A 9,273-nucleotide genomic window follows, 5' to 3' on the forward strand; every position below is an offset into this window, starting at 1 on the left:
CAGTTCTTGAGGAAAAGTACAGATAGATGAGTAAGGTAGTATGGGCCTGTACTACTGAAAGCAAAGGATCCGTACTCGAATCGAGGAAGGCGAAGATGAGACCATGAAACTTGTAGTAGTAGTGATCCCTTGAGATATATCAGTGTTCTAACGTTTGTCATGATGTGTTTTCAGAATGGTGGTTTTGCGACCTAGGCCAGTAGCCGGCAGTTCAGGCGCCGGAGAGGGATCGGGATCAGGCTCGGGGGCCGAGCATATAGATGAGTAGACTAGGGAGTTTATCTCCTCAGAGATTACGCGCATCATACTTGAGCAGACTCCAATGATCTTTGGTTCAATCAAGGAGGGTATCTTGGAGCTTATGGATGAGAAATTGAGCACCTTCCGTGCTGAGGTGGCGGCCATGATGGGGTCACGCACACTCACTTTCAGGGAGTTCCGGGATTGTGGAGCTCCATACTATCATGGGGCTCGAGACTGATGGGTTTTAGGCATAAGAACAGTCTTATGTGCTCATACAAACCCTAATGCTTGGATCTAGGTTTCTCTATTGTACATGCAACGAATCCAAGACTAATAAACCCTAGATCTAACATATAATAAACTAAATTAGGGTTTAGACAATTACCTTTAATTGTTATATAGCAATAACAATCAATTCCTTGCTTGGATTAGCTTCAAAAGCTTAGTGCATCAAGTGCTGCACCTCTAATGGAGTCACAAACACCATATGCAACTTGGATGAAGAGGAGAAGAAAGGAGGCTGCCCAAAAAGGGCTAGAAACCCTAGAGGAAGACCTTTTCCATGTTTTTGGGGCATAGGGGCCCTTTATATACATGTAGGCTATTAGGGTTTACAACTAGGAAACCCTAATCTGGTTGCTTAAGCCCTAAGCAGCCCATGGACTCCTTTATTATATCACTTGGACGATTTCTAATGGGCTTCCCATAGAATTCGTCCAACTTATATATTATCAGGTGATCCATAGCCCAATTATGATTAGCTTATAATTACAACTTCAGTCCCCTAAGTTTAATTAATCTCTTTTAGACACAAAATTAATTGTCAATTAATTCTTGACTAATATTAATTAAACGATATGATTTCTCCTTTAATATATTATTCTCATAATATATTAATAAATCATATTTAAACCTTTCTCTCCTTAATTCATCCTAAATATTGCTATGGTGAAGGCAACCCAAAAGGACCATGATCATAATCGGGTCAAGTACATACCAAAATAGTTATGGACTTAGACACTAATCCAACAGTCTCCTACTTAGATAAGTCTAATAACTATTTTCCGTATGACTTCAGAACCTGATCAGCAATCGTAGCTTTCAAAATCCGCTGTCAACTATGATCTTATCAGATAGTGTGTCCTTTAGATAAGGGATCATATATTCCTCCATTCTCAAGATATCGTATAGACACAAGACATGAATTTCAATCATTCTCTCTATACTGTTTCCCGACTTCCGATTTATGACGACTGATAACAGACTACAATTAAACACATCAACTTAGTCCCGGCTTGGCCAAGCGCTTAGGTGTCATCACTAAATCATCGAGAGGCCCACAGATATCGCTTTTATCCCACATTAGGTAAAAGGAATGGATAAACTTTGACTCATATGCTTACTTGCATTCACTGATCGAATCACACACAACAATAAGTTTTATAACACCAAGTTACTGGTGCGTTTACTTATTATCAATGTGCAACCGACCAACAAATAACAACTCACACGTCTCGGTTTCAAGAATATACAATATTATCGTCTCACTTAATCACTCGTGATAAATCCATGAAGTGATTCAAGTGAGCGTGGGTTTAATCCAATACTCTAATCTTATCAAAGCACTCATGAACTCTGCAGCAAACTTGTGCCATGTCTAAACACTTCAGACAATCTACAGACAGATTCATGACAGTCTTCCTTCATACCTACTCCCAACGTATGACCGACTGTGGATGTTTGAATAACCTAGTTATTCTGGAAGTCAAAACATGCAAACTAAAACATAACAATAATATTTAATCCTATATGGCCCCAAACTTTTGAGAGTAAATAAAACACTTCTATTTATCCACCATATTGATTACTCATTATTTGTCATTTAATGTTTCGGATAATCAACTCATTACTTGAATTACGACAACAATTGTCCCATGCTCCAAGCATGCACACTTTGTTTCCTATGGTCCATGCTTTGTGAAATAGATCAATTGAAATCTTTTCCAATGATGCTCATTTCTCAATTCCCAATCCTTATTATTAGTGTAAGAACACAAGGTTCTTTGCTACTATTAGAATATGCTAGATTCTAACATTTTATGCAACGATCCTTTCGTAAAGTCATAGCACAAAAGTCACCAAGACTTGGCTAATGAAATTACAAAGTACTCTCTTAGAAATTGTTACAAGACAATTCCATAGATGCGAAGTCTCACATTCAAAGTACATTCCTTTGAACATCCTTCTTGCATAAAAGTTTCTAATCTAGACATAGATTCTCAATATCCAACTCCCAATATGGAAACATTTCCACATTTGCCATATGACAACTCATTCTTAATAGAATCTTATCTATTCATAATAATGTCAATATGGTCCATCAAATACTAGACTTCTAACTACTCACAAGCGACCAATCCTCAGCTAACTTTGGATCGTCCTTTGATAGTTGTTTAATTATTTTAGTCAAAACCAATTCTAGTCTTTTTTTCCTCTTAATGCGCTAGACATTTGGAAAATTTTAGAACGGTAAAATATTATAGCATTTGCAATCGATCCTATACCCGAAGCGTAGGGGACACGATGCATAATGTCTTACATAAAGATATGATACTTTACCAATCTTATGCCATAATATTTTGTGTCATGTTCTCACGATTCGAACTATGAAGAGGGATGCCGTAATCATAATCGAAATTTGAGAACACACAATGTATCCTTTGACTAAAAATATTAAAATTTCTCAATTTAAGCTTTAGATTTTGAAACGAAGTATAATATTCTCTCCCTTAATTATAGCAAAACAACTTTTCAACCCATGCAACTTTGCAAATTGAATCTTTGTTTTTCTATAATTAATATTGCTAACTTGCAATACTTGCCATAATAATCATACAAGCATAACACTTATGCTCCCACTATCATGATGATTATTATCATATAAGCATAACACTTATGCTCCCACTAGCTTTGACATGTATTCAGAAAACAAATGAACTTCCAGAAAACAATGCCTATTGAATTTCTGAAATTCGTATTTCTAATACCAGATGCTTTGATAAGCCTTTATCTAAGCTTTTTAAACTTATACACCTTTGCCTTAGATAGCTCATATGTGTGTTTAAACAATTCAGAACTTATGTTACTAAGTTCCAAATGTTCAAACTAATTGCCAAATCTCACAATTCGAACTATGGAAAGGGATGCTGTAACCATAATCGAATTTGAGAATACAATTTTCAAAATCGCTATCTTTTTAAAATCTCTCTTAGTGAAAGCATTTCCTCACAGTCATTTTCATGAAGGAGGGAATCTTATGACACTTAGATTTTATGGTGTATGAGTTCCAATCCATGTGAATTTTGCCAAAACCAAAGTTTGTGACAAATCCAAACTTATATGGACTGAACTTTCTTAATCTTGATTTCTTGCCTTATGGTAACACGAGTGCCCACCATGTCTTCCAAGTAGTTTAGCAACTCATCCTTACATATCAATGTACTTTCCATTGATCAAGGTGCTTTGTCTTTATGCATTCAAATGAGAACTCATAGAACTCACATGCACAGTCAACTCAACTGGAATGACACAGAAAAATAATGTCAACACGATAGGTTGCAAACCTCAAGTCGTGTGCTAGTGATGATCGATAAGGTTTATTCTTGATTTGATTTTGAAACCTTTTCAAAAACATTAAAACTCCCACTGACTCCTTGACATATAAGGTTCTCTTATCAAGAAACATTTCTTAATAAACAAATATTCAAGAGTTAGTGTAGCATTTATCAAGACAAAACACTTCACAAATTGGTTCTAGTTGGTCTTTGTCTTATCCAAGACAACATAACTTACCAATTTCAAAGGTGCATAAATAATAAAACTTTCCCAAATTCCACATTCGTTAAATGTTATAAACCTACTAAAGACTTTTTCACTCAATTCGCAATCTTGGAGTATGACTCTAAGATTCGATATCGGAACGAATATGATTGACTTCTTGATTTAACCATTTCCACAATTCCTGATTCCTCTTCTTAGACATATAAATGTACTAAGACTCACTTAGAGAATCAATTGAGATATGGTTCTTAATCATTAAGACCTAACACAATAAAAGTACTCTCCCTTCTTCTTAGAACAGAGAAACCTTTATCTTTCTGCCTACTTGATTCTTCTTTAATCGTTCTGCTATTTATTGAAACCTTTTCAATTAACTCAGAATTACACTTAATCTTATAAATATAACCATATTTACTAAACTTTAGTAAATCATGACGAATATCTTCTTCATTCTTGTGGTAGACTTGATCAACGTACGACCTAGTGTACTCGATCTCCCAGTCCTTCAATTGACACTTTGTCAAAGAATTAGTCTAAATTTCCCAAATATTAAAGTTTTTCATTCATCATACAATACACGTTGCATGATTCCAAGTTTCTGTCCACTTGAAACTTGGGCGATGAGAAACTCTCCCCATTTGGTAAATTCTTGACATTTCCACAAATAATACAATTAAGAATCAAATCCATTATTGCTAATAATAGAAACCTTCAAACATCAATTTTTCATACATGCCATTGCAAGGCTAAATAAATAAGATAAAATCAAAATTCATTTTATTGCGAAAAAAATTGTCCTTACAATGCAATTCAATTGAAAAACTATGTTTTTACATATTTCTTAACAATCTATTCTAACTCCAAGTACTAGCTCAAGAATCCAATCTTCAAATAATGCGATCAAAATCCATTTCTTCACGATCAGATTTAGCTCACTTCTTCCCTTAAACTTCCTCTCTTTTCTTCGATCCTACAAAACATCAAAATGTAATCTTATCACATCATGTATTAAGAATCTAGAATAGGAACTTAAAAGAGTTAGATAATGGATTTTACCTGAAGTAGAGCCATACGTCTTGACTCTCCCATCTCTTAGATCTCTCGGGTAAATAGGGCAGCTTCGTCTCCAATAAAAGCAAATGGACTCCTTTGGCACAACACATCGGACTATCACAGACTTAGTTCTTTCTGGACTTCCAATGTTGCCAGTGTCCATTGAAGTTTGGGAGCTTGATTCACCAGACAAATTTGTTTGACCAGCACGCCAAATCATTGCTGATTCAACAACTATAAGCAAACAGGCGAGATCAATAAGGGTCACGCCGTGGTCCATCATATAGTACTCTCTAACGAACTCACTATATGATTCAGGAAGTGACTGAATAAACCAGTCAACAACCAACTCACTTGAAATCTCGACACCCAACATGTTTAACCTATCAATGTGTGACTTCATCTCTAAGACGTGTGCACACACAGGTTTCCCATCTTCGTGTTTACTTGCGAAAAGGGCTTGAGTGAGCTTGAACTTTTCAAGCCTTTGAACTTGTGGGTCAGGGAGAACAATTGGAGGAGGTGGAGGAAGTGAAGCATGACTCTCATTTCCTTGATCGTATCTCGGAACGTCATCTTCATTTGGAAAGCTTGTTCCAAAGGATTTGGGAAGACCATTGTAAGATTCAGACATCTACAAAACGGGAGAAAATTCAAGTTAAGATGATTAGAATTCTTGATGTAACACCCAAATGAAACATCAAGCTAGGATCCAACACAATATTCTACAACCTAGAAGAGGGATGCCGTAATCTAGTTGCAGAATATTTGAAGGTAGGTAAATGACGATTTATCAATTTCCACCATGAAAAACGAAAAAGAAGTTTAAGATTTAAATGAATTGAAACTCCTAGGTCTTTTGAGATTCATTGAACTTTCAAATGGAATGTTTAATCTCGATTATGCCCTATTATTTGTGACTGGGATGCCGAGGATCACAAACAAGGTGTGAATAACCATACGAGTCACGTGGTGCACCCAATGCTACTAGCACCTAATCAAGGTGCCGGTTAGCCACACATGCTCCATTGATCTATGATAAACATCGAGCCACCCTTCGCCACCAATATCATCCCCAAATTAGTGTGCCGGTTAACCACACACGCTCCACTAACGTTTGACAAGGGTACGAAGTGTAATTTCATGGGTTAGCATACAATTTCACATTTTGCCTAAAGTAACTATGATTTGAGAATTTGTATAAGCATTTGGTTACTTTGTACTTCATTATACTTATAATGGAAGGTTTCTGTCCTATCCTACCCGTTCGGCTAACGACCCTCCACTAGTCAAGAGTGCGGTGGGTAAGAGTGGATACCCATTCAATCGTCATTTTATAGGCAATTTCCTTAAACACCCCTTATAGACCAGCTTCGTGAATGAGACCTACTAACGGTAAGACTGACTGTTTACTCATACATATATACAATATTAGACTTTTAATGTTATATATAGTATAGGGTGTATTTTACACTTTTAAAATACTAGGTGGTTCAATTTAGTAAATTATACTTTTAATTTAATTAAATGTAAACCAAAACTTTATGGGTTTATTAAATCACTTTTAATTATACACTTTAATTAATTAATAAAACCATAAGGGTGTGATTTGAACTTTTCAAATTACTAGGGTTTTAGAATTTAACATTTCAAAATTAAACTTTTAATCAACTTTTAAATTCCAAAACTTGAGGGCAAGTTTTGAAACATTTCAAAACATAAGGGTTTAACTTATTTAAATTTCATAAACAAAACTTTTAAGTTCAAATTTAAACTATAAAACCTAAAGGGTGCAATTGAAACTTTTTCACATCACAAAGGATCAAATAACAAATAATAATTAATTTAGTCATTATCTATATTTGACCTAATCTTATTTTAGTCACTAGATAATTACCAAATAATTTAAAATAATCCATATTTATCATATAAACAACCAATATTCAAAAGATTTGAAATTATCTATTGTTTTGGCAAGGATAATCATTAATTTAAGATAAAAATCGGATTTTAACTTCAAAAAACGAATTAGGCATTAAATCCAAGTCAAAACAGCAGTTAAATCTTGAAATACCCTCTGTCTGACGCTCGAACTCGCCGAGTCAGCTCTGAACTCGCCGAGTAGGGGCCAACTCGCCGAGTCCAGATACCGACTCGCCGAGTTGAGTCGGGCAGAGGCCAAAAACTCGATTTTTAGCAAACAAAACAGTTAAGCATCACATACAACTGAAACCAATCAAGGCTCTGATACCACTGATGGGTTTTAGGCATAAGAACAATCCTATGTGCTCATACAAACCCTAATGCTTGGATCTAGGTTTCTCTATTGTACATGCAACGAATCCAAGACTAATAAACCCTAGATCTAACATATAATAAACTAAATTAGGGTTTAGACAATTACCTTTAATTGTTATATAGCAATAACAATCAATTCCTTGCTTAGATTGGCTTCAAAAGCTTAGTGCATCAAGTGCTGCACCTCTAATGGAGTCACAAACACCATATGCAACTTGGATGAAGAGGAGAAGAAAGGAGGCTGCCCAAAAACGGCTAGAAACCCTAGAGGAAGACCTTTTCCACGTTTTTGGGGCATAGGGGCCCTTTATATACATGTAGGCTATTAGGGTTTACAATTAGGAAACCCTAATCTGGCTGCTTAAGCCCTAAGCAGCCCATGGACTCCTTTATTATATCACTTGGACGATTTCTAATGGGCTTCCCATAGAATTCGTCCAACCTATATATTATTAGGTGATCCATAGCCCAATTATGATTATCTTATAATTACAACTTCAGTCCCCTAAGTTTAATTAATCTCTTTTAGCCACAAAATTAATTATCAATTAATTCTTGACTAATATTAATTAAACGATATGATTTCTCCTTTAATATATTATTCTCATAATATATTAATAAATCATATTTAAACCTTTATCTCCTTAATTCATCCTACATATTTGCTATGGTGAAGGCAACCCAAAAGGACCATGCTCATAATCGGGTCAAGTACATACCAAAATAGTTATGGACTTAGACACTAATCCAACAGAGACCCCATTGCGAGTACCAGATGGTTGGCGGATGTGGCCAATGCATTCCGCTCTAGCTGATGTCCCGAGGGGGACAAGGTTAGATTAGCATCCTGTCTTCTAAAGGACAGGGCACGAGATTGGTGGGAGAAGGTCGGGCATGCCGTGGGAGATGACGCAACCTTGGATGCGATGAATTGGGTAGATTTCATCACCAGATTCAGAGCCGAGTTTGCTCCGGTCATCGAGGTCCAGCAGTTAGCCAGGGAGTTTCAGGACCTCACCCAGACTACGAAGACGTTGGCGGAGATTACCGCCAAGTTCAGGGAGAGGGCCCTTCTTGTTCCTCAGTATGCAACTGATGAGGAAATGAAGAAAGCCCGTTATCATGAGATGTTGCGGAGTGATATCCGCTAGTTTGTGAGCCGGTCCAGCTGTAAGACGCTGGACGACATGATTGCGAGGGCTTGTGAGATAGAGAGATTGATCTTGAGATGGAGAAAAAGAGGAAGCCGGAGGTGGCTTCGGGTATAGGGAGTTCGGGCAAAAAGCCCAAGGTTTCGGATCATAGGTCCAGAGGTCACCAGAGCCACAGTCGGTGTGGCAAGTGTGGGAGAGTGCACGATGGGGTGTGCAAGGCAGGGAGTCCCCGCTACTTTAAGTGCGGCCGGACTGGGCATATGAGCAGAGACTGTACAGCTACAACCACCGCCGCTGCGGCATCATATCTGATTTGCTTTCATTGCAATCAGAGGGGACATAAAAAGTCCCAGTGTCCGAGCTTAGCCGTAACAGGGAAGGTGTCAACACCTGCCCCTGCTACTTTGAGGATTACGGACGGTCATCAGGGTCGGGCCGAGGCGCCAGTGGCAAAGAGTAGAGCTTTTTAAATGACAGCAGAGGAGGCGAGAGCGATTCCTGACGTTGTGACAGGGTCATTCTTAGTGAATGACATTTCATCTACAATGTTATTTGATTCGGGGGCTACCCGATCGTTAGTCTCTCTTGCGCTTAGCAAGAGGTTTTACAGAGCTCCTGGGGAGCTGGATTGTCCACTTGAGGTTGAGATAGCAGATGACAGGACCGTCAGGGTCGTGAGGATTCA

The sequence above is a fragment of the Lactuca serriola genome, chromosome 8 (genome assembly GCF_051521515.1).
Source record: "Lactuca serriola cultivar US96UC23 chromosome 8, Lser_US96UC23_V15, whole genome shotgun sequence".
NCBI lineage: Eukaryota > Viridiplantae > Streptophyta > Magnoliopsida > Asterales > Asteraceae > Lactuca > Lactuca serriola.